This window comes from Motacilla alba, unplaced genomic scaffold (assembly GCF_015832195.1).
Source record: "Motacilla alba alba isolate MOTALB_02 unplaced genomic scaffold, Motacilla_alba_V1.0_pri HiC_scaffold_28, whole genome shotgun sequence".
Lineage (NCBI taxonomy): Eukaryota > Metazoa > Chordata > Aves > Passeriformes > Motacillidae > Motacilla > Motacilla alba.
The window spans coordinates 4,001,035-4,022,839 of record NW_024037374.1 but is presented as its reverse complement, the minus strand read 5'-3'; the positions used below and the strand labels follow the sequence as shown (position 1 = coordinate 4,022,839).

The 21,805-nt window shown below is 47.9% G+C and overlaps 1 protein-coding gene across 1 annotated transcript in view; it reads right to left on the bottom strand.

The window, feature by feature from the left end:
- LOC119696274 (zinc finger protein 135-like) overlaps positions 1-21,805 on the bottom strand; it is an 80,989-nt gene that overhangs the window by 18,997 nt on the left and 40,187 nt on the right. The window lies entirely within an intron of this gene.

The window sequence follows — 21,805 nt, the reverse complement described above, 5'->3', positions numbered from 1 at the left end:
GCTCGTGCACAGCGGGGTCCCCTGTCCCCCCGGGTCCCCCCGCAGCCTCCCGCAGAGGATGTTCCACGAGATCGACCCCAGAGCCTGACACGGGGCCGGGGGGACGGGGCATGGGGACAGGGACCCCCCGGCAGCATCCCCGTGTCCCCCAGGGCCAGAGCCTGGGCCAGGGCTCCTTCACCCTGTTACCAACGAGGGCTGGAGAGCGATTTAAAAATCCCCAGCAAGGGATCAGCAAAAACCAGATTTAATATTAAGTGCCAGCACGACCAAGTTCCTTGTCAAGAGTCCCTCTGCTCCTGACTGGACACTTCAGGCACACCAAGGAAACAAAGCAGCAACAAAACCAAACAAAATCCAGGCAATCAAACCAGAAATGAACTGAGAACTGTCCGTGTGTGCATGTGTTTGTTTGTGCGCGTGCGTGTGTGTGTGAGAGAGATAAAATGACATTGAGGGCAAGGATAAATGGCACCTGTGAGAAATTCCCCCGAGGGCAGGGAAATGCTCACTGTGGAGGCTTTGGCATCTCCCCATCGGGCAAAGGGTTGAGCCTGGAGGAGTGGGGGGATCGGCCAAGGCTCTGTCGTTGTTTGGGAACCTCTGAGTGCAGCAAACGGGAGAGTTCCCGGCTGGGAGAGGCCCCACTCAGAGGGAATCGCTGGCTCAGGAGAGCTCCAAGGGGCTCCTTTTGGAGCGCTGTTTGCAGGGCCCCAAGAGAGGGGCTTCAGTCCCAGCAATGGTTCATCCTGGCTCACTCGGCATCAGCAGCTTTCTTTGGCAGTGTGAGAACAGGGATGTTGTGGCACTGAGGGAACAAAACCAGTTCCCAGGGCTGCTCCTACAGAAACCAGGAGCTGGCTGGGCAGCAGCAGTGCCTGGGGCAGCCAGTGTTTGTGATGAGCTCCAGAGGAGCTGAGCCCAGGGGCTGCTGGCCAAGGCCGAGGCCCAAGGAGCATTTCTCAGCTGGCAGGGCGGGCTGAGAAGGGGAGGGGGGAATGCAGCAGCACAGGGCCCATGGAACCAAGGGACCATTGTGACACTGTGGGGCCCTGTGAGACCAAGGGACCATTGTGACACTGTGGGGTCCTGTGAGACCAAGGGACCATTGTGACACTGTGGGGCCCTGTGAGACCAAGGGAGCATTGTGACACTGTGGGGCCCTGTGAGACCAAGGGACCATTGTGACACTGCGGGGCCCTGTGAGACCAAGGGACCACTGTGACACTTTGGGGTCCTGTGAGACCAAGGGACCATTGTGACACTTTGGGGCCCTGTGAGACCAAGGGACCATTGTGACACCACGGGGCCCTGTGAGACCAAGGGACCATTGTGACACTTTGGGGTCCTGTGAGACCAAGGGACCATTGTGACACTGTGGGACCTCATGGAATCATGGAGACCACTGTGACATTGCTGGGCCTCATGGAACCAAGGGGACTGTACTGACGCTGTGTGGCTCCATGGAAGGTAGGGATCACTGAGACACTGTGAGGCCCCATCAAACCAAGGGTCCATTGTGACACCACGGGGCCTCATGGAACCATGGAGACCATTATGATGCTTTGGGGGTGTCATGGAACCAAGGGGCCATTGTGACACTGCAAGCTCCTATGGAGCCAAAGGTCCGTTGTGAGACTTGCCTTGTGGAACCATGGAGAGACTATTAAGACACTTCACAGCCTCATGGAACCAAAGGTCCATGGTGACAATGCAGAGCCTGATGTAATCCGTGGTCCATTGTGACACTGAGCAACCAAAGGAGAGCAGTGTGACACTGCAGGGCTTCATGGAACCAAGGGGCCACTGTGACACTGTGGAACCCCATGGAACCAAGGGTTCATTGTGACACTGCAGGGCTGCATGGAACCAAAGCTCCAGGGTGACACACAGGGGCCTCCTGTCATCTATGGTCCATTGTGACACTGTGTGGAGAGTTTTGTGGACAGTTGGCTAGCTGAAAGAGGCCATTTAGATGCAATACCCTTGGTTAAGCAAGGAGATAGGTAAAGGAGCCAGAAGTCAGTGTCCATATAAGGCAAGGACACTGTGCCCTTGCTGCAACAGTAGAAAAGGGAGGATAGATAGTCAGCAGAAATCAGCTAGAAATATGAAGAAAAGCAGAAAAGTCGTAACAGTATCACTACAAGAATGCAGAAGTAGGTGTAGTCGATTGATAAGTAACTAACCAATAATGAGCTTGCCTTTTGCAATATGTATTAGCCTTATTAATACCAATATAAATATGCGTGTCTATCAATAAAGTTTGAGGCTTGTTGTTCATCATCGGATGTGCAAGTCTTCCTTTATCTGTCAAATGGTGACCCGAGCGACGTGATAGAAAACGCCCGCCACGGACGGATGAAGTAGGGTTGGGTTCCTATCGCAGGGGGAACGGTACAAACAGACCGGCCACTGGTTTGCGGTCTGCGGTCCCCAGGAGCTGTACAGACAGTCCTGGCCATACGTGCTGCCGGAGCCTGGGAAACCTGCAACAGCGCTGATGAAAAAAGGTATGGAGAGGCAAGCAGCATATGATTTATTCACTGCCTTTTTACAGAGAAGGCAAGTAAAAGAAATAGATTTGCATAAGGAATTGCCAGGATTGTTAGCTTATGGATATGAAAAGGGGTTTTTTCAGAATCCACATACAGTGCATGAGCTATCAGAATGGCGTAAATTTGGGGATAAGTTGTGGGAGGCTACGTTGGAGGATGATAAAACAGCGAAAAAGTTTGGGAAGTTATGGAAGGTTGTGCATAATGAGCTTTTACAGTATCAGGCAGAAAAGAAGGCAGCGGAGCAAGCATCGGTCGCTCAAGATAGAAATAGAAACTATGATAAGGATTGGTTTCAGTCTGCTCCGTTACCTCCTGCGGTTAATAGTGTTGTCCTGCCTCCCCCACCTCCTGCTTCCAATGCCGGAGCCTCCGGTGAGCCATCAGCGCCCCCTCAATCACTAACACCCCCGAAGGGGTCACAGTCCTGCCCTAAGCCACCTATAAATTCACCCCCGTCAGGTAATGAGCCGATTCCTGGGGCGAAAAGCGACCTAGCGGAGGCCATTGCCAGGGAACGGAGGGAGGCGTGGGCGGCGCTGGCCAAGGACTGTTTGGATAAGGGGGACAGGGGGTTAATGGAGGCAGCCTCAGCGCTGGCATTCCCGGCAGTTTTTCAACCGGTTGCGGGGGGAGGAATGCAAGTAACAATCACTGCTCTTGACTGGAAATTGCTATCACAGCTTAGAGCGACTGTTAGCCAGTTTGGAGTGACAAGCGAGCCGGTGAAGCAAATGCTAGATTACATTTGGAGTACGCAGATACTTTTGCCTGCTGATTGTAGAGGGATAGCGAGATTGATTTTTACACAACATCAGCAACTGCTGTTCAATGCGCACTGGCAAGCGCTGGTTAATGGGTGCGTAGCCACACCAAGACAGCAGGGGAATCCCTTACATGGTGTGACAGCAGAAGAATTGATGGGATTGGGTGCATTTATTCGCACAGAAGCACAGGCATTGATAGGACCGGATAAGTGTAGAGAGGCTATGAGGTTGGTGAGGCAGGCTATAGAGCAGGTGAAGGAGCCGGGTGGTGTACCAATGTATATGGGGATTAAGCAAGGACGAGATGAAGCATTTGGCACGTTTATAGATAGAGCTGCAACTGCTATAGAAAAAGCAGGGATGCCGGAGTATATGCGAGGTGCACTATTAAAACAATGTGCCCTTCAGAATTGTAATCAATCCACAAGAAACATATTAAGCACCCTAGGGGCGAACTGGTCCATAGAGGAAGCATTAGAGAGGATGGCCCAAATCCCTACTGGGACTCAGGCATTTTTAGTGGATGCTATTAAACAATTGGGGGAGGGTCTTCAGGAGCAAGCAAAAGCCTCTCAAAGCCAGGTGTTAGCTGCTCTTGCACCTCTCCGAGTCTCCGCAGCCGTAACCCCAGCACCGAAAAAATGCCCAACAAAATGCTATCGGTGTGGGGGGAGTGGTCATTTTCGCCGAGAATGCCAAGCCGGAGGAGTGTGGTGCCAGTACTGTCACTCGGATACCCACAACACAGCTGCCTGTCGTCGGCGATCGGGAAATGGACGGAGGAGCGCGCAGGACGGCCGCGCCCGGACACAAATCGCCGCCGTGACATCAGCTCCACCTGCAGTCTACAGCCAGCCACCACCAGCAGCCTCGGACCTGACCTGGCAGCAGCAGTAAATGTTTCCATCGTAACCACTCAGCTACACAGGATACCTACAGGAGCCTATGGACCATTACAAATTCAAGGCAAAACAATCGGTGCTTTGCTGCTTGGCTGTTCCTCAGCATCCATGATGGGATTATTTGTGTTACCAGGGGTGATCGACGCAGACTATACGGGAGAAATACAAATAATGGCATATACTCTTTTTCCTCCGGTTACCATTGCAAAGGGTCAGCGTATTGCTCAATTGGTGCCTCTGCCACAGCTTACTGCTAGCATTTCCCCACGTGATCAGAAGGAGCCAACAAATCCGGGATTTGGATCCACAGGAATTACTTTGCTGACTATGAACTTGGGGGAGCGACCCCGCAAAAAAGTGGAATTAAAATTTCGGGGACAAATGATTGTCCTTATGGGACTGTTGGACACAGGAGCTGATACTAGTATAATCAGCCCGGAGCATTGGCCCCGTCAATGGCCACTTTACCCTTCAGCGGATACCCTAACAGGAGTGGGAGGACTTACCCTTGCCAGTAAGACGCCGTCTTTGCAAGTAAAAGTGGATGGACAATGGTTAACCACAGTTTTCTCGGTAGTCACACTACCACCTACAGTGCAGTGCCTTATTGGTCGGGACATTTTGGCTCAATTGGGAGTGGTACTGACCAACGAGCACCCTTTGGGGTAATTGCCATTGCTTGGACTTTCCCCATTCCACTCACATGGAAAACTAATACGCCTGTGATGGTTAAGCAGTGGCCTTTAAAAGGGGAGAGTCTCATGCATGCCCATCAGCTGGTGGAAGAGCAATTTAAACAAGGACATCTTAAATTGTCTACCAGCCCATGGAATACTCCTATTTTTGTGATTAAAAAGAAGTCGGGGAATTTCCGTCTTTTGCATGACTTACGGGCAGTTAATGATCAAATGGAACCAATGGGGGCCTTGCAGCCTGGTTTGCCAAACCCTGCCATGATTCCACAGGGGTGGCCATTGCTAATTATAGACTTAAAGAACTGTTTCTTCACAATAGCCTTGCATCCACAGGACACCAAGAGATTTGCATTTACCCTGCCAGCAGTTAATAGAAATGGACCAGATCAGCGTTTTGAATGGACTGTTCTTCCACAGGGCATGCGCAACTCCCCCACTTTATGTCAGCTGTATGTCGATGCTGCGCTACAACCCCTGCGCCAAAAATGGCCTCATTGTATCATCTATCATTATATGGATGATATATTGTTCAGCCAACCTGAACCATTTACGGATCTACAGGTGGAAATAATTCAGAAGGCGTTATTACAGCGCAACCTGATAGTTGCCCCTGAAAAGATTCAACGCTCAGCACCATGGAAATATTTAGGGTGGATCCTAACTGAACAAACTATTGCTCCCCAAAAATTGGAACTTACAACTCACATAAAGACATTGAATGATGCACAGAAATTACTTGGGGAATTACAGTGGTTGAAGCCGATAGTTGGGATCCCTAACCACTTATTGGAGCACTTACGACCCTTGCTTAAGGGTACGGATCCTACTACACCGGTCACCTTGACAACGACACAAAAGGATGCGTTGCGGGGTATTATTGACTGTATTAGTTCTGGGCAGGTTGTGCGCCGGAACCCTGATTTACCTGTTGATGTTATCTTGTAGAATAGTCCTGTACATATTTTGGGTACTTTATCTCAGCTTGAAAAGAAAACGGGGGAGCAGAGGGTATTAGAGTGGCTGTCCCCACCATTACAGCAGCAAAGAACTTTAAGAACAAAAATTGAATTGGTTGCGTCTCTTATTAAGAAAGGACGCCTCAGAACAATTCAGGTTACAGGAGCGGAGCCAGCTGTAATACGGTTACCAATAAAAAAGGAGACACTTGACTGGTATTTACTGAACTCTGAGGAGCTGCAGGATGCTCTCCTAGCAGCTGGAGCTGTTATAGAGACGGGCAAACTACACCCTAGCCCTCTCCAATGGATGATAGAATGGGACTGGATAACAAAGCCCATTCGAAGTCCGTCACCAATAGCAGGAGCTATCACAGCTTTCACGGATGCTGGCAAGAAGTCCAGAAGGGCAGCTGTGACATGGAAACAGCAAGGACAATGGCAGCAGCATCTGCTGGAAGCAGATGATAAGGACAGTCTCCAGACATTGGAACTTTTAGCTGTAGTATGGGCAATGGTTAACCTAAAAGATCCTTTGAATGTGGTAACCGACTCCCTCTATGTAGCAGGAGTAGCTTCCCGAATTGAGGATGCCACCGTAAAAGAAGTACAGAATAAAAGACTGTATGAGTTGTTATTGCAGTTAAAAAAGGCAATCAGGCTAAGAACAGAGGCCTATTCAATTATCCATATTAGGAGTCACAAATGGGAACAGGGCCTAGGGGAAGGAAACGCGAGAGCTGATAGATTAGTGATGACTCCTGCCATGCAGACCTCACCTATCAGTAAACACGTTTTAGCAAGAGAGGCCCATAGCAAATTTCACCAGAATGCAAAGGGATTAGCCAGAGAATTCAAATTGCCCATTGCAGAGACTACAACAATTGTCCGTTCCTGCCCCATATGCAGTCATCACAATGGGGGTCAAGGTTTAGGAATTGGAGTAAATCCGAGGGGGTTAAGTTCAAATGAAATCTGGCAGATGGATATCACCCATGTTCCAAGTTTTGGTAGGCTGAAGTATGTGCATGTGAGCATTGATACCTACAGTAAGTTTATTTGGGCTACTGCACAGACAGGGGAGAAAGCTGTTCACGTGCAAAGGCACTTATGTAGTTGCTTTGCAGTAATGGGAGTCCCAGGAACAATCAAGACCGATAATGGTCCAGCATATGTAAGTGCCAGAATAAAGAAGTTTTTTGCAACCTGGGGTGTAAAGCACATCACAGGAATCCCTCACTCTCCCACAGGGCAAGCAATTATAGAAAGAGCTAATGGGACTCTTAAGAGATATCTAGAGAAACATAAGGAGGAGGGAGATCCTCTGACTCAATTGGTTAAAGCATTATTTGTAATAAATCATTTGTGTGTGTTTGAGGAAGATGTAGTGTCGCCAGCAGAGAAGCATCATCAGAAGGAGGATGCAAAACAAGGAGTAAGGCAAGATGTTTGGGTGCGATACAAAGATCCCAAGTCTGGTATCTGGCAGGAGCCTGCTCGGGTGTTGTACTGGGGAAGGGGATATCTTTGTATTTCATCTCCAACAGGTCCCCTGTGGATCCCTGCCAAGTGGACTCGAGCGGTACCGAATGCAGAGAACGATCGAGGCCCTATCGGTGGAAGACAGGGAGAGAGTACAGAACAAACTGACATTGGTATTGCGGCCCTATTTACTGCGACTTGAGCCTTACTCGGATGAAATACGACACGCCTAGTTTCACCCTCCTGACGACTGGATCGAGTAGTGTCAGGACATTATAGTACAAATAGAAGCTCCCAGATCGCAACCTTGCTGGGCTTGTGGGAAATATAATTGTGCTGCGTGGATCGCGCTAGACTGTGGGGGCTGTGATAGAGTATTTTGGTTAGAGCAATCAACTGTTTGGCAGAACTGGTGCCCAAGCTGTCAGTTCAACTCAAACTTTCAAAACTCGTGGCAAAGAGCTCTAAGAAAATATACAGGGCTTGATTTAGGGGAGGCATGGGCCTTGTTTGAGGCCCCAGAGCAACTTATATTAGCTTATTGTACTTGGCGGCTTAGAACATTGTGTGAACAAGTAAAAAAAAAAAACAAGTGCGCACTAACATACTAGCATACCGTTGTCAAAAACTAGTGCCCCTCACACAGAGCTCTATCGTTGGGCCGGTTGAGGAGGACTGTGGGGTTGAGGAGGCACTAGACGAATGTATTAAACAACTTAAGACTTGCTCTCTCGGTTTCAGAGGAACTGCTAAGTTGAAAAAAGGAAAAAAGGAGCGAAAAAAGAGAAAATGAGGATTCTTGTTTTTATGGGGCTATTATCCTGTGTGTTTGGGTTTACCCAGTACAATTCACCTCGTGAAAATATTTGGGTGACATTTGCTAACATGACTAAGCAAAACTCCATATGTTTAAGCTTGGGGGGGGGGTGCAAAATCCATTTAGAACCTGCTTAGTAGGGCTTCCGGTATGAAATATAGAAGAGTTTAGACGCTATGTTAACAACCAGACTCTTATTAACTCAACTTTGTTGCAAGGGAACTGCACTGCAACCCCAGGGCTGACACCCTGCCAGCAAGACGGGTGCTGGCAATGTCAAATTGTTTTGGCCTTGAATCACACTCTGGCTTCCCCGCCAGAGGAACTCGATTTATTTGATAATGCTAACGCCAGTTTGAACAATGTTACAGGGGGCTAGTTTAGTTTTGAACCAGAAGATGCAGACAATTTTAACCAGCATGGAAAATACTGGGCAGCCTTAAATTCCCGCCTGGATCCGTCAGCCGTGCACAGCCAATTATATAGTCATTGCAAGGGAGTCAAACTTACAGAGCCAAAAGCACTACCCCCAGGAGTATTCTTGATTTGTGAGGATAGAGCTTGGAATAGAGTCCCCGTGAAACCACAAGGGGGACCTTGTTACTTTGGGAAATTGGCCATGTTTCACCCCAATGTAACCCTCCTTATGCAATGGAGCCAAAATACGACCAGGCGTCGCCGTAGCTTGCATGACCTCAGTTGTGAGGGAATAGGACCACCCGCATTCTGGGGCGAACTGAGACAAGTGGTAGTAGCCACATTGTTACCTGGAGGGGCAGCTAATAAAGCCATGAATTTGGCCAAACAACTAGGCTGCTGGGTCAAAGACGAGCTGAATACCACCTCTCAGGTATTGGACATGCTATCCAAAGATGTGGAAAGTGTTAATCATGCAGTACTGCAAAACAGAGCAGCAATTGATTTTCTACTATTGGCTCAGAGTCATGGCTGTGAAGAATTTGAGGGTATGTGTTGCATGAATTTATCGGATCATTCCACATCCATACATACAAAAATCAAGGAGCTCCAGAAAGGGCTGCACGCCTTAAAAGAAGAAGAGGGGTTGGGGTTAGAAGCGTGGCTAAAAAGTCTTGGATTAGGCCCTTGGCTGCGAACAATGGTTATGTATGCAATAGGGGTGTTAGTTGTTATTGTATTGCTAATGCTTGTGTTACCGTGCTTTTTTAGTTGCTTACAAAGAATGGTTAACCAAATGATGGACAAGGCCTGGCATACAACATTTCTGGCCCAAAAAGAAAACGGGGGAAATGTGGAGAGTTTTGTGGACAGTTGGCTAGCTGAAAGAGGCCATTTAGATGCAATACCCTTGGTTAAGCAAGGAGATAGGTAAAGGAGCCAGAAGTCAGTGTCCATATAAGGCAAGGACACTGTGCCCTTGCTGCAACAGTAGAAAAGGGAGGATAGATAGTCAGCAGAAATCAGCTAGAAATATGAAGAAAAGCAGAAAAGTCGTAACAGTATCACTATAAGAATGCAGAAGTAGGTGTAGTCGATTGATAAGTAACTAACCAATAATGAGCTTGCCTTTTGCAATATGTATTAGCCTTATTAATACCAATATAAATATGCGTGTCTATCAATAAAGTTTGAGGCTTGTTGTTCATCATCGGATGTGCAAGTCTTCCTTTATCCGTCACGTGAGGAGCCTTTGTTGGGGATGGACCTCTGTGGGACCCATTCATGCCTCGAGACTGTTCGGGAGTTTGTTCTGACCTAGATTCCTTGAAAGGTTTGTGCAATCTCTTCTCAGGTCCTGAGGTTCAAGGGCTCAGCTCCAAATGCACCACGGGGCTCATTAGGATCAAGTAAGTCCTGGCAATCCATTTCTGTGCCTTGATTTGCCTCTGCTCTAATGCAGTTCATTAGGAAGTTTTCCTTTGACAGTTATGGCGAAATATTTCAAAGAGCTTTTAAGAAATATGTAATCCTCTTTTAAAGAGTGTATTTTATTACTGTTCTCTTTAGAGAAGAGCTGATTACAACATTCTGTGATTGGTATTGATTTGGGGCTACTCCTAAGGAGGTCTTGCCAGGTCAGAGAAGTTGTACCTTGGAGCTGACCCAGTGCTGACAACCTTGCCTGACGTTCCCAAACCCCATGTGGAAATGATTTTCACTTTCAAAAATTTAAATGGTTTATTAAGACCTTATCAAAATACAACAGAAGACTGAATAAAGAAAAAAAATACAGCGCCAGGAGCAAAAGACTCAGTCACCATGTATTCATCTACAAAATGGATGCTCTGTCTTCTATACCGCTAGCCCCTCCCAAAGTCTTGTCAATCAGCTGCTTCTTCACTGTCCAGTGCTGGAGATCACTGTCTTACACCCTGATTGGAGGTCAGGTGCTGCCATAGTAGCCAGCTGACCCTCCCAAATGCCCTGACTACAACACCCATCCTGTGATAACAATTCAAGGCAGAGGGGAAAAATAACTATACATCTAGAAAACTTCTCTTAACATATATTTAATACTCACCCTTTAATTGTGAGAGTCAACCATAGGATTACTCATTTATAATAAACACCCCTTTTCTTTTTTGTTACGTCATTTTTCTCGAACAATTGAGTAAAAAAAAACAAACCTCTCTTGAATGAGTCATACCAGCATCTGTTGATGTGGGCAAGGACAGTGGGAACAGGAGAAAAATCTCAGGTTTTCCTTAGACACACTTATTTGGGATGGACAAAAGGGCATCACAGAGGTCCAGTATGGCTTTGACTCCCATCTACCATGCCTATGTGGCTGCTGCCCATAGTCAGTGTATCTTAGAGTGAGTACAGAGGCCAACTCGGTCCTGCCCTCTAGTCCCTGTTGAATTAAAAGACAATTGAGGAATGACAGAGGTCCAGTATCACCTTTTATCCCTACCTTACCATGCCTACAAGGTTGCTACCCACAGCAGGGCTATGGAATGTTCTTGGTGGCGAACAAAGGGCCCAACCCGGTCTTGCCCTCCTTCCTTTGTCTTATTTTCTTAAAGAAGCTGTCCCATTACCTTTTACAGTCCCTTGTGTACTTCCCCTCAACAGATGCTGGTAATTCTCACCCATTAAAACAGGAAGACAGTTCTCAAACTAGTTGGTGGAAGCTTGACTCTACTTTTTGGGTGTCTTGGTGTTTTTCTGCTTGTCTTTCAGTCTCTGCTTGAAAGTCAATCTCATTTCACCCAGCATGAATGTTATAGTCCACTCTGTGTTCTTCTACCAGGCCTTTGACTCTCTTGGCATGAGTCCATCTCCGCTCTGCAGTTCACACAGCTGATTCGGTGGTGAGCAGTGCCTGAAAGGGACCTTCCCACTGAGGAGTTAGAGGCTGATCTCTCCATGACTTAATCATCACCCAATCCCCAGAATTAATATTATGGATTCTGAAATCCAGGGTGGCAGTTTGAGGAATTGCCCCTTTATGTCTTAGCCCTTCTAAGGTTTGTGCTAGAGACATAACTTATTTCTTGGCATTGGCTTCCCCTTCCTCATAGGGGGCAACCTTCTGGGGTGAGGTCAGGAAGGGTAACCCAAACATCATTTCATGGGGTGAGACCCCCAGATCTGACTGGGGGTGGGTTCTAACTCTTAAGAAGGCCAAAGGGAGACATTTTATCCATGACATTTGGGTTTCAATCATTAGCTTAACTAGAGCTCTTTTCAGAGTTTGATTCATCCTCTCTACACACCCAGAACTCTGTGGATGCCATGGAGTGTGCAATTCCCATTTTACTCCCAGGGCCTGAACAACTTTCTGCAATATCTTCGATGTGAAATGAGTTCCATGATCTGAATCAATCCTGTTTGCCATCCCATACTGGGGAATGATTGATTCTAGAAGTGTTTTACTCACAACACTGGCATTGGCTTTCACAGTGGGTACCACCTCTACCCAATGAGCCCCATGATCTACTATCACTGGCAAAAACTTCCACTGTTGTACGTGGGGAAGCTTGGTAAAGTCTCCTTGGATGTTTTGGAAGGGCTGCAAGGCTAGTTCTCACCCTCACCTGGATGTTTTCCTCATGAACTTCCTATTTACTTGTTGACATATCACACACCATTCAGTTACTTGCTTAGCTATTCTGAAAATTCCTATGCATCCCCAATCCCTCAGAAATTGATCACTTAGTGCTTGTGTACCCCAATGTGTTGTTCCATGTTTGCCTTCTAGCATTTTCTTAGCCAGGGTTTATTCAACATTTGCCTCCCATCTGCTAATCTCCACTTCCCTTCATTATCTTTCTTGGCTCCTATTTTAAGTTCCTCCTCTTCTGGACTTTTTGCATTTCTCTCATGGGTGTTAATACTAGTATTAGTTTTTCTGTCGCTGATTCAGCTGCATTTTTAGCTTCTAAATCAGATAAATTGTTCCCTCACACCTCCTGAGGCACCCCTTTCTGATGTCCTTTACCATACACTATTGCTACTTCCTCTGATAATTTTAAGGTTTCTAACTCTTCTAAAACAAATTTTTCATGAATCAGTCCCTTTCCCTTTGAATTTAATAGCCCCCTCTCTTCCCAAATTTTTCCAAAGGCATGCACTACTCCAAAAGCGTATTTTCAGTCAGTATATGTTGTTCCCCTTTCCTGTGCCAATATTTCCAGAGCTCGCTTTAGGGCATATAGCTCACACACTGGGCTGACCAGTTGGAAGGTGACTTTTCTATGGCCACTCACCCTTCATCCACTACAACGTACCCCAATACCCTGTGCCCCTTTATTACCTGTGAAGATCCATCGATGTGCAACCCTTTTCCACCTTGGAGTGGCTGATCTGTTAGGTCCTCTCTTACTTTAGTTTGATAGTTTATAACCTCTAGGCAATTATGTATTAGTGCCTCATCTGGTTCTCCATACAAAAACTGGGCAGGGTTGAGTTGGTTACTCACCATTAGCTCTAAAGCACTATTTATTAAGACGGCTTCGTACTTTAGCACTCGGGAATCAGTGAGCCATTTCTCAGCCTTTTGGCTTGGGACACTTCTAACTGAGTGAGGAGTATACACTTTCAATTTTCTCCCAAAGGTAATTTTTTGCTTTGCTCTATGAGTACGGCAGTTGCTGCCACTGCCTGAATACAGGTCGGCCATCCCCGGCTGACAGGGTCTAGCAGGTTTGATAAACAGGCCACTGGTTTCCTGGATCCTCCCCAGTCCTGGGCTAGTACTCCATGAGCTACCCCTCTTTCTGCATCTACAAACACATAGAAGCGTTTGTCTAAGGCAGGAAGACTCAGTGCCGGTGCACTAACTAATTTTTGCTTTAAAGCTTCCAACTTTTGTTCATCATCTTCTTCCCACCCAATCTCTTCTTCTACTAGCTTTTCATACAAGAACTTGACGGCTTGCATGTATCCTGCAATCCACAGCCCACAGTATCCCAACAAGCCTAGAAACCTTCTAACTTTTCTATTTGTTTTTGGCCATGGGGGTGAGGCTATCCCTGCTATTCTCTCAGGGTTCAGCTGCTGGCTTCCTTGACAAATCACATGTCTTAGGAATTTTACTTCCCTCTCTACAAATTGGAGTTTCTTTTTTGATACTCAAAGTCCTTGTCCCCCAGAAAATTTAACAATGCTATGGTGGATTCCCAAACTTTGTTTTGTTCCCATCCTGAGAGAAGCAAATCATCTACATACTGGATGAGCTTTATCTCAGGTTTGATGGAGAAGAGTTGTAGCACTTCTCCCAAGGCTTGACCAAATAGGTTTGGGGATTCGGAAAACCCTTGGGGTAACCTAGTCCACCGAAGCTGTTGCTTCCTCCCAGAATCGGGGTACTCCCATTCAAAGGCAAATATATCCCTACTTTTCTCTGTCAGTGGACATGCCCAAAAAGCATCTTATAGGTCTATCACGCTAAACCACTGGTGTGATGGGGGATATTACTCAGTAGTGTATAGCGGTTAGGCACTACTGGGTACTAGTTCACTGGTTTTTTGTTCACTTCTCTTAAATCTTGAACAAGCCTGCAAGTCCCATCTGACTTCTTTCCTGGTAATATGGGTGTATTATGGGGGGACATACATAGTTCTAAGGTCCCGTCCTCAAGTAGGTCCTGGATCACCGGCCGTAGTCCTCATCTCCCCTCCAGGCACAGTGGATATTGTCATACCCAGACTGGATGGCTCTCAGCAACTACTTTTATTACTATAGGTTTCATGTTCAATTTACCTTGATTTTTCAATTTTGCTCATACCATCTCATGAATTTTGCTCCCATCCTCTTCCCTTAATTGGAGAAGCTTAACCACCATCTTTCCTTCCTCTAGGAGTACTCCAATGTCTAACTGCACCGCTAAATCCCACCCTAATAGATTGCACCCTGCTTCTGGAACTAATAAAACATCCCTGAGTCACATTTTATTTGCCCCTTTAAACTTTATTTCCTTTATAACTGAGACCTTGAACCCCTCTCCTTTTGCACCTACTACTTGCATGCTATCTTGGCCCTTTCTGCACCCCTTTGGATTCTACCAACACAACTTCTTTCAGCCCCCATGTCTACTAGGAATTAAAATTCTTCCTCCTGGGGGCCTATTTTTAAAGTTATCAAGGGCTCCTGATGGTATTCTGTCCCCAGGAGGTAGAGCCCCTGACACCCCTAATCTTCCACTTCTCCTTTCTGCTCAGTCTCAAAGACCATCAGCTCCTTTTCCTTCTGGGGCCAATTCTTTCTGATATGTCCATCCTCTTTACAGAAAAAGCAAACTGCTCCTAGGTTCCCCCGTTTACCAAACTCTGCTTTTTGTGCCCAGTCCCAAGGAGCTGCATCCCCCCTCCATCTTTCTTCCCACACTCAGAATCCCCCTGCCTTACCTGGGTTGTTCTTTACGTGCTGGTTTCCTTCCCTAATGGCAGTTGCCATTCCCTTGGCTTTTGCCTTGGCCTTCTCTTCGTCCCTCTTTACATACACCTTCTGTGCTTCCCTTGAAAGATCCTCTAACCTCCTTTCTTGCCAGCCATCTAACTTCTCTCACTTTCTCCGGATATCTGGCCAGGCATGAGTGACAAAATTTATCTTTAGTAAGATCTGCCCAGCCACCAGGTCAGGGTCAACTCCTGAATACTTCCTCATATTTTTCCTCAACATTTCTAACTACTCTCTTGGGGTTTCTTTCCTCTTCTGCTGCTCATCAAAAGCCTTACGGGCTTTTTGGTGACATGGAGCTGCCTCTTTGATACCTCTTATAATCAATATTCTATATTCCTCCATGTCTTGCCTTCCCCCAGTGCTGTTGTGGTCCCAGGTGGGGCACGCTGTGGGCATTTTCAGATCCCCAGGGGGTCCTTGCACATGCTCCCTTTCCCATTTCATATCCCAGCCACCCGGAACATCTGTCTTTCATCTGGTGTGAACAACATAGTCATTATTGATTGCATTTCCTCCCATGTGTAAATATTGGGCCCCAGAAACTTGTCTAACTGCTCCGCTAACCTGAGGAGGTCCTCTAATAGTCCTTTTAATTCCTTTTGAAACATTCTCACCTCAGAGGAACTGAGAGGTATGGTTACAAATCCAATTCCTCCCTGTACCCCCCCAGGGGTACTTCCCTCAGGGGGTACAGTCCCAATGCCTGGCTCCCATCTTCTGATCTGCTTTCCTCTCTTTGTGCTCCCCTGCTCCTGGTGTTCTGGCTGGGCCCATCAGGGGCTAGGGGAGGTGCAGCTGGAGCTCCTGCAGGTGGGGCGGGCGGGTGGTAAGTGGTCTAACGGGTCCCACTCTGTATGTTCTGCTGCCTTAAACACGCTCACCTTCGAGGGTGCGGTTTCCCCTTCCCAGCAAGCAGCACAGTCACTCTCCTCCTGATCAAATAGTTTCTTAGCTCTTACATACATGTTTCATGCTCGGCATATCCATCCCTCCTCTGACCCATATCTCGGCCAGTATACATGACCACTCCTAATTTCCCTCCTGGTCCATTCCAATACGCAGTACTGAACCATTTTGCTCTCGTCCTTATCTCTGGTGTTGGGGTCATATTTCCACCAGGCAAACTTCCTTCCCAGTGGACTATCTGGGGTATGTCCATAGGTTCCTCTTCAATCTCGGCTTCTTCCTTTGGGGATTGGCTGCTCACCCATGATCCCATCCTGACCAGCAGATCCCAGGTCTGCCCCCGACAGAGCCCACCCTTCTAGCCACAGGCACTGCCGACAGCCCGCCTCCCTACAAAGAGCGAGGGGAAAGGGAAAAAAATAAACCAGGGGAGGAGGAAGGAGTAGGAAAAAAAAGAGAGAGAGGGAAAAGGGGGGGGGGGGGGGGGGGGGAAAGGGAGAGAGAGAGAAAAAACTAGTAAAAAAGCTTTGCCTCTCTTTTGAAAATCCTACCGTCCAGGGGCTTCCGTCCCAGCCCCCCCGGGCTCAGCTCGCTCCTCCCCGACTTGCCGCGGCACAGCTTGGCTCAGGTCCGCTCCTGGTCTGCCCCTGGTCCCCCCTGGCTTGGTTAAGCAGCCCGCCCCGACTCGCCCCGGCACGGGAAGTGTCACACCTGCTACAGGGTGACCCCAGTGCTGCAAACCTCTCGGCGGTTCTCCCGTTCCCAGCCCGATCTCAGCTGGCTCCGGGAACCACGGAGCTGTTTGCGCCCAAGAGCCGTCCCCGCCCGAGTTCGGCCCGGCCCGCCGGCACTTGCCCCGAAAGCAGCGCTGGCTGCTGCCGCTCGGCCAGCCCAGAATAGCACAGCGCTGGCTGTGCTGCCCCTGAAACTGCCCCTGGCTACCGCCGCTCGGCCGGCCCGGAATACCACAGCGCTGGCCACACGCTGGAGCCCGGTGCTGCCCCGAGTGGGCCCCCACTCGACCCCCTTTGTGTGCGCTGGCTCTGCGCTGCCAAATCCTTCACAAACCCTTCTGTCTCACACGTCCCGCCGGCCACGGGGGAAATCCCCTCTTTCCTCTTCACCCCGCGTCCCGCCGTTCTCTCCAGCCGCCCAGTACCCTAAAGCTCCAACGGACCAAGACGGGTCTGGTATAGTACTGGCGTGGAGTTCGCTTTCCTAGAGCGGAATTACGGAGTAATTATCTGGCCCAAAAATAGTACTCAACCCTCTTCTTCTCTTTTCTTGATCCTGCCTCCTGTTGTCTCTGGGATTCAGCCTGCGGCCACTGGTGGCCCTGGGAGTGTCCGATAGACTCCGCCAAATTTGTGGTGTGGCTGTGCCTCTTTTCAAAAACTCCTAGCGCCACTGGGGTGAGGTGTTTATCCAGGATGAGCACCCCAAAAATTGTGAGAAATGACTACTCGCCTTTCATAATTTTAGAAAGGCTTACTAAACCTTATCAAAAATACAACAGAAGACTGAATAGAGAAAATGTTGTGGCACCGGGAGCAAGGGATTTTCCCCACCATGTGCTCACCCACACAATGGAGGTTCCGCCTTTCAACCCTTTAGCCCTTCTGAAAGCTCTGTGCATCGACCCCTTCTTCGCTGTCCAGTGGTGGAGATCACTTCCTCAAATCCTGATTGGAGATCAGATGTCACCATAGTGACAATCCGACCCTCCCAAATGTCCCAAACCCTGGCTGTCCCTTGACAACAATGCAAGGGGGTAAAACATAACTATAAATCTATAAAACTTTTCTTAACCTATGTACATGATATTTGTCTGTTAATTGTGAGAGTCAATCATTGCATTACTCATCTGTCACACAGACACAGAGTGGCTGTCCCTGAGCTCCAGTGCCTCCAGTTCCTGCTGCAGGGCCAGACCTGACTCTGCTGCTCTGCTGGGCTGGGGCAGGGGCAGGGAAAGGCTGAACTGGGCAGTGCCAGGGAGAGGAAAACAATGGAGCCTTGTCCCCATGAGGCCCCACAGTGTCACAATGGTCTCCGTGGTTCCATGAGGCCCCACAGTGTCACAATGGCCCCTTGGTTCCATTCAGCCCCACAGGGTCACCATGGTCCCCTGGTTACAGGAGGCCCTGCAGTGTCACAAGGGCCCCTTGGTTCCATTCAGCCCACAGGGTCAGTTTTGCCAGTGGGCAGGGTCAGCACCAAAGACACAGACACCAAATGAAGGAATTGTGTAATTTATGCAATGTATATCTGCAAAAAAATTACAAAAGGAGAAGTCCAGCAATGCACCCAACCATCACTGCCAAAGATTGCCTGCAGTGATTGAGAAAGATCCAGCACCAGTTACCCTCAGGCTTTGCCATCCCCCAGATCCACACAGCAGCTGGGGGAAGCTGTCACAGCCAAGGGCTGCAGAGCCACTCCTGGGCACTGGCAATTCCTGCAGGTGCCTCCAGCCACAGGGGAGGCTCCAACCTCGCTGTGAGAGGGCCCAGCTCTGACAGTGCTGAATGAACAAACTGACAGCACTGCTAGTGCAGGAACATCTGGTTACATCCTCCTCTTGGCTTCCTCCCAAAGCCTGTTCAGGGCCCAAGGAGGAACCAAGGGAGGTGACTTTGACCATTCAGCCCCAAACAAGGCCAGATGGGCCTTGTCTGGATTTTAAATACAGAAAGATAAGTCCACATTTCACCAATTAATAGACACAGAGACCATATTGCTAATAATGATTCATTAATGAGCAGATACAAAGATAACCTTTGGTTGGAAGGTTCATCTGGAGGTCAGCTTTGCCTCAGGGCCTGCTGTTCAGGCCTCAGTCAGGGCCTGGTGTTGAGGACTCAGGACTTCACCTGGGTCCTTTAACCTGCAGATGAACTACAACCTTCAGAACAATTCTTTTAATGACACAGTTTAGATTTAGATATTAGGCATAAAGGCATGGCCTCTTGTTCTTCAGTTACGTGCTGTTCAAGTTCATTACTCAGAGCTCTAATTCGCATTCCTTTTAAAACAGCCCTAATTAGTTGCTATTCTCTGGGTTTATTTTATCAAATGCCCCCCTTTTCTTGAGGCTGTGTCTCTTTTTAGACAAGTCTCAGAACTCTATTTCCAGCATAAAGTGTCACAACAACTCTAACATGGAATCATAACACACCAAGTGCTCACACTGCAATGATTACAGTGACTGCCACGAATGCATTTCACAACAGCCTCCATTTTGGCAGTCATGAAGCCAATCCCACCGGAAAGATTTTTCTTCTTTCTGCATTTCTTCTACTGCTTTTTCTGTCAAGGTGATTCCTGACTGTTGGACTTCAAACCCATCACTGATAGCAGTGCAACATTCCTGTCCTAGAACAGCACAGGTTCTTCCCTGGCCAGCAAGCAGATCATCCAAGGCCATGTGGTTCTGTAGTCCCCCATTCTTGTTTGCTGGAGCTCCTGGGATGTGCTATTGGATATTTTAACAGGATCATTTGCTATTTCTTCTAAGAATCAATTTATCTCATTACTGTAAACTCCACAGGACGAGGCAGTGCACATGGGGCACAGGGTGAACCAGAATCTTTTGCTTGCTGAAACCCAAGGCACTCCTCAGGGGTAAAATGTTCTCTGGGCCCCAACTCTTCCTTGTGGCTGTTGCTGAAGGACCCTAAATGGTGGCCCTGCAGCTGGGAGTGGTGTGACACTGACACTGAACCAGCTCCAGCACCCCAAGTTCTGCTGACATTGGGAGTGATGGTAAAGCACAGAAATCCCCTCACACTGTGGCCTCTGTAACTAGAACAGGGTTTGGTTTCTCCTGAAGGGAAATCCTGGTGAATCCTGTCAAACTGATCATTGCATTCCTGTGTTCCACAGCACAGTTTTCTGTAACTGTCCCTTCATTGGCTCCGTTACGAGGCAAAGCCCATGGACAGAGTTCTGGCCACCCCACAGGGTGGGCCCTCCAAGGGAACCCCATTCCTCCCAACTGCAGCTGAGAACATACCCAGCAATTAGTGACATGGAGTACTTTGGCTACTTTGATCTCTAAATTTTCAAAACAATTCTCACGACCAATCCCTTGGTGAAGCTCTAGAGGTGTTTCTGCAAGCAAAGATTCTGGCTGACTCTCAAGATACAACTCACAGACATCAGCAGTACTTCAGGGACAAGGGTAATAATTCTTTTTCCTCAATCTCATTTGGGATAAGAACAATAATTCTGTTGTCCATGGAGCTGGTGCCTTTTTAATTCCAGAAGAATGCCCCCAAGTCCTTTGCTGTTCAGCTTTAGCACCAAAGCTTGGTGGGGCCCTTTCCCCTGTGGCTGGAAGGGGGCCGGGTCCCAGTCCCTGAGGGGCACCCAGGCTCCTGCATGGAATTTGTCTGGAAGTCCCTCAGTGTCACAGCAGCCTTCACATGGAGCCCCGTGGATCAGAGCATTTTCCAAAGGGGCCGTTGGGGCAACCAGGGAGATTTGGTCTGGCAGGATGTGTAAAACAATCTCCTGTAATATCTACTTGCTCTCACACAGAACACTGGGCTGCAGGGACACATTCCCATTGTTCCTGCCCAGCTTTCAGCATTCAAACAGTGCTGCCTTTCCCAGGAGCTGCTCCTTCAGCTGCCTTGGGAGGGCCTTTTGGCCTCTGGAGCCACACTCTGGCTCCATGATTAGGACTGCTGGATCCAAACCCTTTATCTCCACCAACAGCAGTGATTCGAGGTGGATGTCCTTCTTTCACAATTGTTTTAAAAACTGACAATATCAATAATTGTGCTACCCTGTCATGGAGTTGAATAATCCAATCTTGTTCACTGTTGATTAACACAATTCCTTCAATTTCTCCTTGATAATCTGCATCAGTTCCTCCTCCCATGACATGAACACTTTGCAAGGCCAAGCTCGATGGAGCAGTTATCAAACCAAAGTGTCCTGGAGGAATCTGAATTTCTGTTTTGGAATTAGCTCTCATTTGCTTCTGATTTTTCCTAACTAGTTCCAATGCATGAAGGTCCAGCCCTGCAGCCTCTGGGCTGGCCCTGCCAGGGGCCATCACAGCCAGAACAATTTCCCAGGCAGTCCAAGTCTCACTGTCCGTGGCTGTATTTGCAAATTGGGTGCAGCCGTGCACAGCCAGGGGGTTTCCATTTCCCCAGTGGGCCATTGTTAAGGGCATGGAGCACATCTGGGAGATGGGTTCTCCATGGGGACAGGTTCCCATCTCCTCATTTTTTCAGCTGCTCTTTTGACAACCCCTTCACCCATTCAACTAATCTGGCAGCTTGTGGATTGCCTGGGACATGAAAAGTCCAGCAGCCTTAATCACAGCATTTCTCACAGTAATAGAAAAAGCATTCTGCATCACAGGATCAGCAAATCCTATAAAAAGAGCCAATTTCATCCCTTCCTCTTTTATTTGTTGTGTACACTCTTGCAAAGTTTACCACTGACAATTTGGTCTTGGCCAGTCCTTTTCTGTAGGGTATTTAGTGTCACAGTGAGCAGCCAAAGCTGACATATTAGCATTGTCAGCCTTATTTCACAGTATCAATTTTTAATTATATAGCTATAAATACAGATTTTTGTGTTATATTTTATATATGTTCTGGTTTGAAAGCAAAACCAGTGAGATACTCCAAGTCAGAAATACAATTTATTAGGAAAAGGGAAAAAACTGAAAATACATGCAATAATACAACAGAAAAACCACTGACAGTGGTTGTTGAAGTGTTGATCCCGTAGAAAAGATCTGGTAGTTCTTGTCCTCTGGAAACCAGTGGGTAAGGGTTGCCTGTTCTGTTCAAAATCCCAGATAATATCCAGGT